We start from the raw sequence: 17,872 nt of genomic DNA on the forward strand, positions 1-17,872 counted from the left end.
AGGACGCTTCCGTCTGGTGTTCATCTGAATATTGGAATTATCCTTCATTATATGATAGCTCTTTGAGCTATCTGATTGTGATTAGGTTGGCCAAGCTTTCCTCGGGCCTGATCATACATTAGGCAGTGTCATCGAGTTAGTTCATTAATGGTTGGATCTGACCAGAATTTTCAGTGGAGGCCTCCGCCTACTGATTACCACCTGGGGCAAAATAAAATACTAGAAATTATTTAGAGAAATAATTGGTAATGTACCTACCCTTAGATGCATATGGGTTGGCCGAGCTTTCCTCGGGCCTGTATACAGTCCATGTGGATTCTAGTACCCGCTAAGGAATTAAAGTAATTCCTCGAATTAAAGGTAGAGGCTATTAATTCGATTAAAATAGTGGGAGAAAACTTTAGACTAAAGTCCAAGTCTTTAGGATTAAATAAATCATATACTGATTAGTTGGATTTTTCCTTTATTTTTCAGATATGGCTAACTCATTGTCCCTCTGAACACTATTAGACAATGATAAGCTTAATGGACCTAACTTCGATAGCTGGTATCGAAAGATGAAAATAGTATTCGAGGAAGCGCAGCCAGTGGAAATCCTTCAAATGTTGAAGGAGTCTTTCGGCACACCTGATGATGTTGAACGACATAAGACCTCCTGCACTATATTCAATGCCCGCATGAGGGAAGGGGCATCGGTCACCGATCATGTATTGTACATGGTCGAACAAATCGATCGCCTAAGTAAACTTGGCTTTCCTTTGCACGAGCAATTGGGCAAGGATGCCATTTTGAATTCACTTCCCAAGTCCTACCTGACCTTCCTTAGTCATTATAGAATGACTAAACCTGAAGTATCCTATCATGGTTTGCTAGGTTTACTGCAGACCTATGAGAAGGATCACCAACTCAAAAAGGAGTCGGTGAATGTGGTAGGTGGGACTTCTGCAGGACTTTCTTCCTTTAAGAAAGGAAAGAAGAAGAAGGTGCAGAAAGCTCGTGCTGGGGTCTCTAAGCCCAAACAGACTATGAAGCAGAAATCTGATCAGAGTAAGGCAGAATGCTTCTTCTGCAAGAAGCAGGGTCACTGGAAGCGGAACTGTCCGGCTTATTTAGCATCCCTTGATCCAAACAGGCCAAAGAAGAAAATGCAGCAAACAGTTGCTGCACAAGGTAATTATATGATAACACCTTGTAATTTTTCTGTTTATGATTCTACTACCTGGGTATTGGATACCGGAAGTCCAATTAATATTTGCAATTCTTTGCAGGGACTTCAAGTAAGTAGAAGATTCAAGAACGGCGATCAATTCCTAAATGTTGGTGATGGAAGATTTGTTCCAGTCCTAGCTTTAGGAGTCATTGAGTTGTTTTTTGAGTCTGGAGTAGTTATGTTAGATGATTGTCACTTTTGTCCAGCATTCTTGATGAATGTCATCTCTGTAGGCTTTTTGGCCAAGAATGGTTATACCTTTTATATAAATGAAAGATTTTGTGATATCATTTTGAATGATACTAAAATTTTCAGTGGACAAATGAAATATGGCATTTATACTCTATCATTGCCTGTGAATGTAATGTACACCTCTAATAAACGCCCTAAGTTAGATAATGTCAATGAAGCCTATTTATGGCATTGCCGGTTAGGTCATATAAATAAAAACAGGATAAACAGGTTAGCCCAACAAGGCATTTTAGAAATCAATGATTGTGAATCATTGCCAACTTGTGAATCCTGTCTTCTGGGTAAGATGACCAAGTCACCTTTTTCTGGAAAGGGTGAACGAGCCAGCGATGTTCTTGGCCTCATACATACTGATGTATGTGGACCTATGAACGTAAGTGCCAAAGGTGGTTATGCCTACTTCATAACCTTCACAGATGACCTATCCAGGTATGGGTATATCTATCTGATGAAGCATAAGTCGGAATCATTTGAAATGTTCAAACGATTTCGTAATGAAGTAGAAAAACAGACTGGAAAGAGTATTAAGATCCTTCGGTCAGACCGAGGAGGAGAATACCTTTCCGGTGATTTCTTGACTTATCTAGAGGAGAATGGGATTCTCTCACAATGGACCCCTCCAGGAACAGCTCAGCACAATGGTGTATCCGAAAGGAGGAATCGAACTCTGTTAGACATGGTTCGATCCATGATGGGGTTTACTAGTCTGCCTCTATCTTTTTGGGGTTATGCTTTAGAGTCTGCGTGTATAATACTAAATAAGGTTCCAAGTAAGTCTGTTGAGAAGACTCCATATGAGATATGGACTGGGCGTAAGCCGACACTTTCATACCTTAGGGTTTGGGGATGTCCGGCTTATGTTAAACGTTCTCAAACTGACAAACTTGGTCCTAGGTCCGATAAGTGTTATTTTGTAGGGTACCCCAAGGAAACTAGGGGTTATTACTTCTACCTTCCTAATGAACAAAAGGTGTTCGTAGGACTTATTAGATACATTGGTACACTCTAAACTTGTATTCTAATTGTTTAATATCCATTGGTATGTTATGATTCTCGCATATTTATTTATTAGATAAATTAATCATGTTTTATGTTTATCGATGCATGGATTGCTCTGATATTTGATTTATCGTAGACATAACTAGCACGATGAATGCTTAGACATTGGGCTCATGTATTCAATCGATATATTCCATGATTAAAACTATTTTATCTATTCGATCCTTAATCGAGAATCGTCGAGTTTATTTGTTGAAAGTAATATAGTCAAGGGGGGATTCCGGATCCCTAGCCATCTCTATATTATCGAACTTAATTTATTAATTAGTTTCTCTAAACTACTGAAATTAAATCTGAAATTAAACTGATACTTCATAGACTGTTCCCTAAGGAATCGACCTCGGACTCCCGAGTTATATTACTTGTGCGATTCTCCTGCACTTGGGAGAACAATTTTTCGAGAGCACCAAGTTTTTGGCACCGTTGCCGGGGAACGGCTGAGTTATTAGTATAATTTTAGATTTAATTTTTACCTTAGTAGTTAGTATTTTTCTTTTGGAAAAAAAATAAATCTTTACTAATATTTTTAATTCTCTGCACAGTCTGCATCAAACTCTGATAGCATATAAATTAGCCGTCTGATTGGACTCAAATTTGGTCAGCTAGTGAAAGACATATTTTCAATAATCGAAACAGTCTGATTGACATTCTGAGACTTCTAAGACCGTTAGATTAATACGAAACCTTGCTGCTTTTTGTTTTGAATTTTCTGCATTTAATTTTTTTTTAGAATCAGAATTTTATTGTTATTATATCGCTAATTGAAAATCAATAAAAAAAAAAACTTTAAGAGAAGATCAAGGGTGATTATTCAAAAATTAAAAAAAAAAGAGGAAAACCTAAAATTTCAAATTTTAAATTTCAAATTTCAGAATTCAAATTTCAAACTTCAACTCATAAATTTTTTTTAAAAAAATAAATAATTTGCTTGATCACCTATTCAATGAAATTTAATGTCATGTCATAAAATATTAAAAAAAAACTCTTCATTGTTGCATATAGTATAAGGCATCAGCATAAAATATTCTAAGGGCTGAACCCATTAAAAAAGATAAGGTCGGAATTTCATCACTCGTCCTTAGCCCAAAAATCACCCCAGTGCATAAATATCCTAAGCTTAACTAAAATCAACTAGACGTTGACCCCTAAGGACATTCGACCTCAATAGGACGAAGACCACCGAAAGTTGCACCAATTTCGCTCTGTGGCTTAGTTGATGTATAGGCAAGCTTTGTCCCTATAAGGGAGACAGTTCATCTGTTCGAGGCAAGTGGGTTTTAAGTGGGACCTTTGCGAACGCATCGTGATCCCTCCACTTACCTGGGAGCTTACCTGGTCAACTCGGTTCATTAGACCGGATTGGAGGCTTAGGTGCCCTCTTCAAACCAGTTAGGAGCTGTCTAGAAATTTAAGAAAAATATTAGAAATTGAGGTGTAATGTTTTGTTGCATATTTGATGGTGAATAAATTTTTGTTTTAGGATGTCGTTTTAGGTTATCTTTAGTTGGTACTTATATTTTAAAAAAAATAAAATAAAAAAAAAGAGAGGGAAATATTTTGCATGTTAAAGTGGAATAGGGACGACACTGGTCGATTAAGTCGTACAACTTTAGATCATCCCTTAGGACACATCCCTGAAATTCCTTCGCAGTATCTCACACCTTGTGAGATGGCTGATTTAAATGAAGATGTGGAGAGTCACCACAATCGAGAATGAGAACCCCATGTTATGACCCTAAGACAATACCTACAACCGGCTAGGACTAGTCAGCCTTCATGCATAATTTTTTCTGATAATGTAGGACATTTTGACATCAAACTCGGGGTAATTCAATTGCTGCCCAAGTTTCACGGGTTAGAATCTGAGAGTCCGTATCTTCATTTAAAGAATTTTGAAGAATTGAGCATTACATTTAGAGTGCCAAACGTCACCGAGGATGTCCTCAAGCTGACATTGTTTCCTTTCTCTCTAAAGGATAAGGCCAAAACATGGCTAAACTCTTTGCGACCTAGATCAATAAGAACTTGGCAAGATATGCAGAGAGAATTTTTAAAGAAGTTCTTCCCCACACAAAGGACCAACTTTTTGAAAAGACATATCAGCAATTTCCAACAAAAAGATAATGAAATATTTTATGAATGTTGGGAAAGATTTAAAGACCTTCTTCTCTCATGCCCTCATCACGAATTCGAAACTTGGAGAACCATTAGCTTCTTTTATGAAGATTTATCTCCACAGTTGAAACAGTTTGTAGAGACCATGTGCAATGGTAGATTTTTATAAAAACACCCTGATGAGGCATGGGAGTATTTGGATTCCCTTGCTGAGACTGCCCAACTTTGGGATAACGGGGATAGAAACAATAAGTCTTTGCCTAAACCTACTAGCTCTGTACAGGGAGGCCTTTACAACCTCAGAACTGAGGATGATCTTCATGCTAAAATGGCAGCCCTCACTAGGAAGGTAGAAGAAATTGAGCTTAGGAAGGTTGAGCCTGTCAAGACTATAGAGCTTAGAAACGAGTGTTGTGGTATCTGCGATATGTTGGGTCATACCACTACAGATTGCCCCACCATACCGGCATTCAAGGAAGTCTTGCACGATCAAGCAAATGCTATGAACTCCTACCAAAAGCCTTATAACGATCCATACTCGAATACCTATAACCCTGGTTGGAAGAATCATCCAAACTTTAGGTGGAGAAACGATCATCCTCAACAGTCACACCATTCAGCTCCTCCACCTGCACATCCTACTTATGCACCATCACCTTCTCAAAAGCCAAATATCGAGGATACCTTGCAATCCATACAAACTTTTCTACAAGGTCAAGCTAATATCAATGCTCAAAATACTCGAAATTTTGAAGACATAAGGAACCAATTGTCAATGTTGACTACCGTCCTAAGAACCCAAGAGAAGGGTAAGCTTCCAGCTCAACCCCAACCTAACCCACAAATGCACGGTAGTAATAATACGGCTCCTTCTAGTTCGCATACAGAACATGCAAAGAGCATCATGACTTTGCGTAATGAGAAAGTCATTGATCAGACCGCCCCATTGAGACCGCAGGTCACTTCTAATTCTGATACTCCCAAAGTCGATGAAAGGGACAAAGAAGAAGTTGAGGTCCCAACTTCTACCAAGAAAGTTGAATGTCCTTTTCCTCCACCTTTTCCACAACGGTTAAAGCCATTGCAAAAGCTCGAACCTAATTCTGAAATTCTTGAGCTTTTTAAACAAGTAAAGATCAACATACCTCTTCTTGATGCAATCAAACAAGTACCCTCATATGCCAAATTTTTGAAGGACTTGTGTACTGTCAAACGCCGATTAAATGTTAAGAAGAAGGCATTTTTAACTGAAAATATGAGTGCTATTTTGCAGCACAACATTCTCCCTAAATATAAAGATCCAAGTTGCCCAACCATTTCATGCATCATAGGCAACTTTAGGATAGAGCGAGCATTGTTAGATTTAGGGGCAAGTGTGAATTTGTTGCCATATTCTGTATATGAGCAACTTGGTTTAGGTGAGTTGAAGCCAACCTCCGTCACTTTACAATTAGCTGACAGGTCAGTTAAAATTCCAAGGGGGATTGTCGAGGATGTATTAGTCCAAGTAGACAAGTTCTACTTTCCTGTCGATTTTATCGTATTGGACACACATCCGGCTTCGAACTCACAGTCTCAAATTCCGGTCATTTTAGGACGTCCATTCCTTGCAACTTCTAATGCATTGATTAACCGTAGGAATGGCGTCTTGAAGCTTTATTTTGGTAACATGACCTTAGAACTGAACATTTTTAATGTGTGCAAACAACCTAATGATCCCGAAGAGAGTAAGGAGGTTGATTGGGTTGAAACCATCGCGGAGGAATATTTGTTAGCTGAAGTATTTAACGATCCATCCGGCGATAGTTTAATTGATTGGTGTTCTAATGGCACCAATGAAGATGATTTGTTGGTCAAACCTAGTATGAATTTTTCGAACGCCATGATGATCAATGGGTGGAGACCAAAAGTAGAAAAATTTGAACAGTTGCCACCTCGAGAAGCAAAGATAGTACCATCCCATGAGCAAGTGCCTAAACTCGAGTTAAAACCTTTACCGAAGGAACTCAAGTATGCCTTTCTTGGACCCGAGGACACTTACCCTATAATCATCTCGTCTGATCTTAATCATGACCAAGAAAAAAAATTACTTGGTGTTCTAAAGAATCATAAAGGAGCTTTAGGGTGGTCTATTGCCGACTTGAAGGGGATTAGCCCCTTAGTTTGCACGCACCGGATATATTTGGAGGACAATGCCAAAACCACAAGGCAAATGCAACGAAGGTTGAATCCTACGATGAGAGATGTGGTTAAGGCAGAAGTCCTCAAGTTGCTTGACGTGGGTATTATTTATCCAATTTCCGACAGCAAGTGGGTAAGCCCTACTCAAGTCGTTCCTAAGAAGTCGGGTTTGACGGTGGTAGAAAATGAACAAGGTGAACTAGTTCCAACTCGTGTCCCGACGAGTTGGCGCATGTGTGTTGACTACCGAAAGCTGAATTTGGTCACACGAAAGGATCACTTTCCTCTACCCTTTCTAGACCAAGTGTTGGAGAGAGTTGCAGGGCATGATTTCTATTGTTTTCTCGATGGCTATTCGGGATATTATCAAATTGAAATTTCACCAGAAGATCAAGAGAAGACTACCTTCACTTGTCCTTTTGGCACATTTGCTTTCCGACGAATGCCATTCGGGTTGTGTAATGTACCTGCAACATTCCAAAGATGCATGCTCAGCATCTTTGAAGACATGAACGAGAAGTTTTTGGAAGTGTTCATGGATGACTTCTCCGTTTTTGGTGATTCATTTGATGATTGCTTGTCACATTTACAAGCAGTCTTAGCTCGATGTATAGAAAAGAATTTGATATTGAATTAGAAGAAATGCCACTTCATGGTACCAAAGGGAATTGTCCTAGGACATATTGTTTCATCGAAGGGCATGGAAGTAGATAGAGCTAAGATCGATTTAATTGCTAAGCTACCTGCACCCAAGACGGTTAGAGATGTTCGATCATTTTTGGGTCACGCCGGATTTTATAGGAGGTTCATCAAGAACTTTAGTGTCATAGCTCGACCATTATGTAACCTCCTGTCCCTTGATACACCGTTCAATTGGACTGAAACCTGTCAGGAGGCATTCGAAAAGTTGAAGTCTATGCTTAGCACTGCACCCATTGTGCGACCACCCGATTGGTCATTACCTTTTGAGATTATGTGCGACGCTAGCGACTATGCGATAGGAGCTGTCCTAGGACAACGCAAGGATAATAAGCCATATGTCATTTACTATGCAAGCAAAACCTTAAATGATGCTCAAATGAATTACACCACCACCGAGAAGGAATTGCTTGCAGTAGTATTTGCCTTAGATAAATTTCGCTCTTATATCCTTGGTGCTCCTATTGTTATCTTCACAGACCATGCAGCGTTAAAATATTTGCTGGATAAGAAAGAGGCCAAACCACGCTTAATACGATGGATACTTCTACTCCAAGAATTTGACATCACTATTAAAGATAAAAAGGGAGTAGAGAATGTGGTTGCTGACCATTTATCACGGCTAGTTTTTCATAATTCAGTGCCACAGTTTTCCATCAAGGACTCATTCCCTGAAGAGCAGTTATTTGCACTTTCTAGTATGCCATGGTATGCAGATATTGTAAATTTTCTTGTTACAAACCGGATTTCGGAGCATTGGGGGTCAATAGATAGAAAAAATTTTTTGCACGAAGTGAGGAATTATTACTATGACGAACCCTATTTATTTAAACATTGCAATGACCAAATTTTTAGACGATGCATACCAGATCATGATATACAAATTGTACTCTCTTTCTGTCACACTGATGCTTGTGGTGGATACTTTGCTTCTAAGAAAACAACAACTAAGGTGTTGCAATGTGGTTTTTATTGGCCTACACTATTTAAAGATGCCCACGAATTCTGTAGGACATGTGACCCATGTCAACGTGTTGGGAGTCTAACTCGTAGGCAAATGATGCCTCTTCAGCCCATTACTGCTATTGAAATTTTTGATATATGGGGCATCGATTTTATGGGCCCATTTCCACCGTCTTTTGGATATGAGTATATTTTAGTTGGGGTCGAATATGTGTCCAAATGGGTAGAAGCTGTCGCTTGTAAGACCAATGATCACAAACCCGTCCTGAAGTTTTTAAAGGAAAATATTTTTTCACGATTTGGGATGCCTAAGGTCATAATTAGTGATGGTGGAAAACACTTTTGTAATAAGCCTTTTGAGACATTATTAAAAAAGTATGGTGTCACCCACAGAGTTGCTACCCCATATCACCCGCAAACTAGTGGCCAAGTAGAATTAGCCAATAGGGAGATCAAGCATATTTTAGAAAAAACGGTGAACCCATTACGAAAGGATTGGTCCTTGAAACTATCAGATGCATTATGGGCCTATCGTACTGCATACAAAACCATTCTTGGCATGTCTCCCTACCGGCTAGTCTACGGAAAAGCATGTCATGTGCCTGTAGAAATAGAACATAAATCGTATTGGGCAATTAGAAAATTGAATTTTGATTTACAAGATGTCGGTCTAGCTAGAAAATTGCAATTGAACGAGCTTAATGAGATCCACAGAGATGCTTATGACAATGCTAAAATTTGCAAAGAACGAATGAAGATCTTACATGATAAATCAATTTTAAAAAAATCTTTTGAACCTTTGCAAAAGGTTCTTTTATATGATTCCCGCTTACATCTGTTTCCTGGTAAGTTGCGATCGAGATGGACAGGTCCTTACATTATAAAAACTGTTTTTCCACATGGAGCGGTTGAGATTGAGAATCCACGGGATGGTAAAATTTTTAAGATAAATGGACACAGGTTAAAACCTTTTCTTGAGAATTTTGCAGATGAAGAGGACTCCTTTCTCTTGGGGGAGCCTTCTTATGACTGAACATGAAGGCAAAGGTATGTGTATATTAGTTAGAATTATTTTTCTAGTTTTGTAGGTCTTATTTTCTGGATGTCAACAGCTCAAGGTATTCCTCTTCTCTCCAATATTATTTTCTTGTATCTATTACGTTGAGGACATTGCAATGTTTAAGTTGGAGGGAGGGAAATATTTTACCATAAAAAAAAATATAATAATAATAAAAAAATAAACTTGTTTTTGCATTCTTTTCTAAGCAAATGCACATGTATTTTCATATTGAGTTTGTGCAACTATTAAGGCAAGGAGTACATGCGTACTATGATTGATCAGAGACCTATTATTAGATCCCTGCACATGTATTTAATGATTATAGGAAGGCCTCAGGAGTTCACATTTGTTTAATGTATTTTTATTAAGCCATATCTGTAAAAGATGTACGAGTATCCTTGTCCGTACTATAAAGTTCTTGATTTGGTTTTCACATAAAGATAGAGGTTGAATACCCCGGCTAGATCATCTAAGTGCCTTATGTTCCGACCTTGGTTAACCTATAGTCACGTTGCAGTCACATTATGTGGTCTAGTTTACCTTCTCTATTTTGAAAAATAATTATAATAATAATAATAATAATAAAATGAGGAGATGACAAGTCTAACCTCGTGGCGTAGTCTGGTTCGAGTAATTAAGCCCGAGGGGTGTTTCACCTAATGCCTTGAGCCAACTGGATCAGGAGTCATTGGCCGAAAACTCGCTACATGGACCTTGCTAGAGCCTAAGGGGGTTGGACTATTGTAATCACCATATTAAAAAAAAAAAAAAGCAGCATGAATAAGGTTGGTCGGGCTGAACCCAGTGACATGTGGTAATGGCTGGTTTGACTCCATTGTATTGGACTTTTGTGTACTTTGGATATTTAGTTGGGATTGATAGCTCCTTCTTTTTATGCGAACCATTCTTGACAATTTTAGACAACATGAGATATTCCGAAAATTTGATGGATTAGGCCCTAATAAACTGTAGTAAACACTTGTGAACTTGAGTAGTACACCTAAAATTCAAGCGGTACCATGTTGTGGTGGAGGTATTAGTACTCTGAGAAAGTCATACTATTTTATGCACACTACACTTTCATATTTTCCCTTGCTTTGATAGTTGCCATGCTTGAAAATATATATTAATTACATGGGTATTAGCTTAGAATTTAGGACCGCATGTCATATCATTCATGATGTTTGTGGGTAACATCCCTACAAACTTTCACGAGACAACACTCGTCCACTAGAGTAACCTAGGGGTTTAACGGCTTGTTGCACGTGCTAAGTGCAACCGTGATGCCCTACGAAAATGGGTACGTATCTTAGTTTTGTATCTTTAGCTTCAATAAAAAGTCATAGTTTAAACCACACCTTTTGCACTCTCATTTTTTTTTTTCATTTGCCCGTTAATTGCTAGAGACTAGCAATAAGCTAGTTGGGGGGTGTGATGAGAGCACAAAAGTGCGATTTACACATTACTTAAATTAATATTATTGCTAATAAATAATAATAAAAGTATTGTATTAATATTATATTTTTGTAGGGTGCAGGTGATCGTAAATCAAAACAAAAATGCGCATCGGGTCAAAAAAGATGCATCTCCGCGGATGACTAGCCAATCGTATGGGTCAACCCCAGTTGCACACTAGAAGGAGGCTAAGTTCAGCCGTTCAGTTCACTGCAACCGATTCCCAGTAGCCCGTGCATCTCATTCCGATGGAACCCGCGTGCAACCTATCCCCCCCGCAAGTGAGTCACGGCGTCCACGAACCAACGTCCAATTCCCCCACAATTAACTCGTCCGCGCTTCAGCTCCCGCGATCGCGAGCATCCTAGCTTCTTGATTCTCAGCCGTACGCTCCTCCCGTAGGTTCCGTGATCAATGCCCAGCTTTCTCCTCCGTTCCAACGATCGTGCCTCCTCCGTTCTAGCGTCCCAGCTCCTCCGAATCAAGCAACATCCAGCCGTGATCAGCTCACACGTCCCAGAAGCTTCCCAGCGGCAATCCGGAAGAGATCGCGATCCATCCACGCGTCTTCCGGATTCATGATCGCCCAGCCATCCCTCCGCATCCGCTCCACATTTCCAGCCTCCTGATCCGCCCGCGATCACTCCCCGCTGTCCGTGAAGCGTCCCGGCAGCCCGTGAAGCATCCCGTGCCATCCTCTTCTTCCGTTTGCTCCCAGCTCTTCTCTGCAATCAAATCTTCAGCTTCCAAGATCACCGCCCAGCCGTCCGCCTCCTCCATCACGGCCGTTCTCAGCGCCGGATCCGGCCAAGATTAGCTCCAATGCTTCAGCCTCATGCACCCAAGATCCAGCCGTTTGCCTCTAATGCATTGATCTCCAGCGCATTCCGAAGATCCATGGAGGGAGAGAGTTGATTATAAGAGGTAGTCGGCTGAGAGGGGGGGTTGTTCTTGTTCCCACAAAAAAAAAGAAAACAGGGGGCTGATTCGTGGGAAGAAGAGGAAGAATAGAGGAGTCGGCTGCTGCGGTTGAAGGAAAAGAGAAGAAGGAAACAGGGTATGCCCTGTTTCCGAAAAGAAAAAGAAAAAAAAAAAAGGGAAGAAGTGATGCTTGTAATGGGAGGCTAACTCCTTTGGCAAAGGGTGAAGGATGAACCCTTGTCATGTTGCTTTCATCAAGTACACTCTAAACTTGTATTCTAATTGTTTAATATCCATTGGTATGTTATGATTCTCGCATATTTATTTATTAGATAAATTAATCATATTTTATGTTTATCGATGCATGGATCTCTCTGATATTTGATTTGTCGTAGACATAACTAGTACGATGAATGCTTAGACATTGGGCTCATGTATTCAATCGATATATTCCATGATTAAAACTATTTTATCTATTCGATCCTTAATCGAGAATCGTCGAGTTTATTTGTTGAAAGTAATATAGTCAAGGGGGGATTCCGGATCCCTAGCCATCTCTATATTATCGAACTTAATTTATTAATTAGTTTCTCTAAACTACTGAAATTAAATCTGAAATTAAACTGATACTTCATAGACTGTTCCCTGAGGAATCGACCTCGGACTCCCGAGTTATATTACTTGTGCGATTCTCCTGCACTTGGGAGAACAATTTTTCGAGAGCACCAGGATGCAATTTGATTAAAGGATTGAATTGCATGATAACTTGCCACTGAAGGGTATTTTCGGTATTTCTATTAAATTCCATATTTTTTAGGTAGACATAACAAGTTGCTAGACGTCAATCTTGTCTTATAGGTTTGATCGAATTAAAGAGTTTAATTCGATTACCAATTAGAAAGGATTCTAATTGTTAAGTTCGGGTTCGCACAGTTTGGACTTAAACCGATTAGAAGAGTTCTAATCAAGTTGGGTCAACTCGCACTCACACCTATTGCTGGCTAAGAATAGAACCCAATGGGTCACACACAAGAAAACTTATCAAGGGTCTAATGGGTTAGATCATGTTTGCAAGAAAAACATTCTAGCAGGTGTTGCAAATCTTAGCCCCTGATTTGAATTGGATTTGAATCTAATTCTTAATTGATCTAATTTGATTAGATCATATTCTAATATGGGTTAGTCAAGAGTTGCCACCTAATTGGCTTGGTTTGAGTCTAATTGGATTAGATTTGATAAATCATTCATTTTTGACTGTTAGATCAACATTGGATAAAGAGATGGATCAAATGGATGGCGCCATGAATTGGATGTTGGGATCCCTCGCACGTCGCAGAAAAATTCTGAACGCAACGGAAGGGGCATGCACGGATCCCGTTCATCGTATGAACGTATTTTAAAAACCGTCATTCGTAGATAGATTAGGATTAAATACTTTCTGCATGATTAGGAAGATCAGATCTTCACCTTGTGCGGGTAGATGATCACCGCAAATCTGATGATCATGGATTTGTTGGAAGGTTCGCTTGAAGCCGCACACGCGTCCGGCCACTACGGGTATCCACACGAGGCAGAGGACCGATCTAAGTCTTTGAATCTCCCCGGGGTGCTAGCTCCCTTGCAGAGATGGCTTTTGATGGCTGAAATCCTCTCCTTTGAATCAACTCTTGATTGCCTTGAGAGGAGGAAGAAAAAGGATGGATCAAAGAAAAATAACAAAGCCCTTCAGCCTTTTCTTTTTCTTTTTCTTGGAACCAAAGAAAACGGAAGAAAGAAGGGATGCACGCCTCCCTAGTTTTTCTTTGTTTCACGGCTGAAAACCAAAAGAAGGTTGCTGCTCATGGCTCCTTTATTTTCCCTTGTTGCTTGCGGTTCAAAACCCAAAGAGAGAGGAGATGGTTCACGGCTCAAAAGGAGATGGAAAGATCCCACGTATTTCCAAAGGAGGGGATTTTTCAAGCGGGCCCGCATGAGACCTTTTTAAAACTCTCTCACGGCTGAAACCAAGAGGGATGGGTGCTGTTCACCGTTCCAAGACAAGGGGGAAAAATCCCTCACGGCTGCCCCCACTTTTTAAATTTTTTTAAGATAAGGGTTGGAGCTCCTAAAATTTAGGAGCTCCAACCTTATCTCTTGGCCAAGAGGAGGGGCGTACGCCCCTCCTCCTTTTTCTTCACGTAAAAGGCATGGGACTCTTTAATCACACCCCACTTAATCATATTAAGTGGGGTGGTGTAGCCACATAGATAGGGTCTAATCCTCTTCTAAAAAGGATTAGGTGAACCCAATTCCTTCTTTCATTCAAATCCTAATCTAATTAGGATTCAATTGAACCATGACTCAATTGAACTCTTCAATCCTAATCCAATTAGGAGCCATCTTAATTTATTAGATTAAAATTAATTAGGACTTAAGAACTTCTAATCCAATTAGAACTTATTCAATTTTAGTCCTAATCCAATTAGGACTTTAGAAATCCTACTTCAAGTAGGACTCTAATTTAATTTGAAATCCTAATCCCATTAGGACACCAAGAATCCTACTCCAAGTAGGACTCATGATCAAGTCCAATTAATTAAATTAAATTGCAATCCGATTGCAATTATTCTTCTTCAACTCACTAACTCTTAGCGGGTTAACCAATTATCAATCAAATTGATTATTTGTAATTCCTAATCACAATTCAACCATCGGATCGGTCAATACCTCTAATGTGTGGGACCCCATAGGGTCTATTCTGTCTGGTAGTGAGATATACTACAATCTCTATTACAATATCATTGAAAACTTCTTTCAATGGATTGGAACAATTCCAACTCAACTCACCAGGGATCATCGATCATCAAGATAGTCCCTGTGAGTCTCACCATCCACCAGTGACACCTAGCAGCATGTAGTGGCAACCCAGCAGAATGGAATGATGAACCTCTAGGTGCAGTTATCGTATGATACAGTCTTTTTATCGTGAATCCCTATAGGACGGAGGACATGGATAACTCGTCAAACCCCATCGTCTGTCATATGTCAAGATTTATTCGACTTAAGTTCGAGAGTGGAAAACTTCTTTTCCACTGTACATGCTACCCCGACCGAGGATTTACGAACTCAGTCTCATAAATCACATAGGATCTCTCCTAATCTATCAAGGTCGATAGATTCCATCTAGATGCACCCCTACTCCTACAATGAACCTACTGCAGTCAATCTGCACCACAAAAACCCAAATGGCTAGGGTCTATATTTATATGCTCGTCAAACTGCAGCAACCTCACCGTGAATAGCTGAGGCATCGCTGGTCAAAGGACCAATCATACAACTACAGCATCAAGTAAGTCACTGACGAGTGGATAGACATCCAAGTGACTACTTGCTTTGGTCACGCTCAGTACCCTTGTTCTCTATCAAGCACTTGCACAATTGCTCCAGTGTCCCCACACTGTGGACTCAAGACTCGTCCATCAAAGAAAGAATCTGTGCACTAATCTCAGCAGATCGATCACTGTCCTCGTGATGATCCATCGATCAGGAGTAATTCAGGAATTAATCACCAATGACACATGTCTCAAATTCTCAACTCTTAAGAATATGCGTCATCATCTTATTAATTTTTTGGACGATTCATGGACACATAAGAACATAAATGATAAGAATGCCCAACTTAATAAATTCATAATTAGGTCAAGTACAAATTTATGTCCCAGAATATAATAATGCGTCAGCCAAATTGGCTTCTAGGGTATACTTCTAACAAATCTCCTACTTGTACTAAAGCCAATCAGCCATAAACCTAAGTCCCATCTTCTCAAGATGCGCTTCAGTTTTCTACTGACTTTGCTACTTAGTGAATGGGTCTAGCACGTTGCCTGTGGAGTCTACTCTCTGTACCTCTACTTATTTCTTTTCGAGGTAGTCGCGTAACAGGTTAAACCGCCGCTCTATGTGCTTAGACTTCTGGTGAGACCTTGGCTCCTTAGCTAGTGCTATGGTGCCATTGTTATCACAGTAGAGTGTTATGGCATCTGATGACATTACACCTAACTTAGTAATAAACATCTTGAACCAGAAGTTTTTCACTGCACCCTTAGAGATGGCTTAACATTCAGCTTCTAAGGTAGAATCTACAATAATCGGTTGTTTGGAACTCTTCCAATTTACTGAACCACCATTGCACATATTCTGATGTAGACTTTCTATCATCAATATGTGTGCATCCTTCTACCTTCAACTCTGATCTTCTTCCAAAGACCAAGAACATGTCCTTAGTTCTTCTCAAGTACTTAAGACTATTCTTCACAGCTATCCAGTGCTTCTTGCCTGGATTTGAATGATATATGCTCGTGACACTCACAGCATGTACTATATCAAGTCACGCATATAGCATGGTATACATGAAGCTCCCTATAGCCGAAGCATAAGGGATCTTGCTCATCCGCTGAATCTCTTCAGATGTGTTGGGGCATATCTTTTTGGAGAGATTTACCCCATGCCTAAGGGATAATAATCCCCTTTTAGAGGTTTCCACGCCAAACCTCTTCAGCACTCCCTCTATGTAATATTTTGTGACAGGACAAGTATCCTCTTAGATCTATCTCTATAGACCTTAATTTTCAAAATATAGGATGCTTTCCCAAAGTCTATCATGGAGACTTTCTTAGACAACCAAATCTTGACCTAAGTTAGTATGGGAATATCATTTCCAATTTGAAGGATATCATCCACGTACAATACAAGGAATGCAATAGCCCTCCCACTAACTTTCTTATAAACACATGGTTCATTTTCGTTCTTGATGAAATAAAATGATTTTATTACATCGTTGAAATGAGTGTTCCAACTCCGAGATACTTGCTTTTGTCCATAAATGGACCTTTGCAGCTTACAGACCTTGTAATCACCATCACAATATCTTATAATCATATGCTGCAACAGCAAGCAATATTCGAATGGACTTCAGCATGGCTACAGGTGAAAAAGTATCCCGATAATCAGTGCCTTCGCACTGACTATAACCTTTTGCCATTAGCCTTGTCTTATAGGTCTCTACCTAGCCATTCGAACTTAATTTTCTCTTATATATCCATTTACACCCAATAGGTACTATACCTTCTGGTGGATCTACTAAAGTCCATTCTTGGTTGAAATGCATGGAGTCCATCTCTGACTTCATCGCTTCCAGCCATCTCTCGGAATCGATGTCTAACATCATCTCGTTGTAGGTATTAGGATCCTTACCTTGATCCCTATCTCCCATGAGGAACACTTTCTCTACATCCTCTGTAAGCATACCTAAGTACCTTTCAGGCGGATGGGAGAACCTACTAGATTTACGAGGTGGAGGAGGGACTATGTGTACTGGCTTAATATGAATAGGTTCTATAAGCACAATGGCTCGTTGCTCTTCAGAGACTTTCTCTTAGAGCTCATATTTCCTCCCACTGTCTCTATCAAGAATAAACTATTTTTCATGAAGATAGCATGTAGGCTCACAAACACTTTGTGATCCTTTGGGACGAAAAATCGTATCCTAATGACTCTTTAAGGATATCCAATAAAACGAGCATTAATTGTCCTATCCTCTAACTTGTCCGCCTGTTGTCGCTTGACGTGGGCCGGACATCCCCAAATCTTGAGATGACCAAGACTCGGCTTCTTACCATGCCATATCTCATATGGTGTGGTAGGAACAGACTTAGAGGAAACACTATTCAATAAGTAAATTATTGAAAGTAGGGCATCTCTCTAAAGAAATAAGGGTAAATTAGTGAAGCTCATCATATATCTAACCATATCAAATAGGGTTTGATTCCTCCTCTATGACACCCCGTTGAGTTGAGGTGTACCAGGAGGGGTCCATTGTAAAACTATACCATTCTCCTTGAGATAATCATGGAACTCTCTGTTAAGGTGTTCACCTCCTCGATCCGATCGAAAAATCTTAATGAGTTTTTCTGTTTGTT

The 17,872-nt window shown here is 39.7% G+C and overlaps 1 non-coding gene across 1 annotated transcript; it reads right to left on the minus strand.

Moving 5' to 3' along the window:
• Positions 1-4,602: 4,602 nt before the first annotated feature.
• On the minus strand, positions 4,603-4,711 carry LOC120106576. The gene has a single exon (XR_005508696.1). It is a non-coding gene; the product is annotated as a small nucleolar RNA R71 (small nucleolar RNA).
• Positions 4,712-17,872: the final 13,161 nt, after the last annotated feature.

The sequence above is a fragment of the Phoenix dactylifera genome, unplaced genomic scaffold, assembly GCF_009389715.1.
Source record: "Phoenix dactylifera cultivar Barhee BC4 unplaced genomic scaffold, palm_55x_up_171113_PBpolish2nd_filt_p 000570F, whole genome shotgun sequence".
NCBI lineage: Eukaryota > Viridiplantae > Streptophyta > Magnoliopsida > Arecales > Arecaceae > Phoenix > Phoenix dactylifera.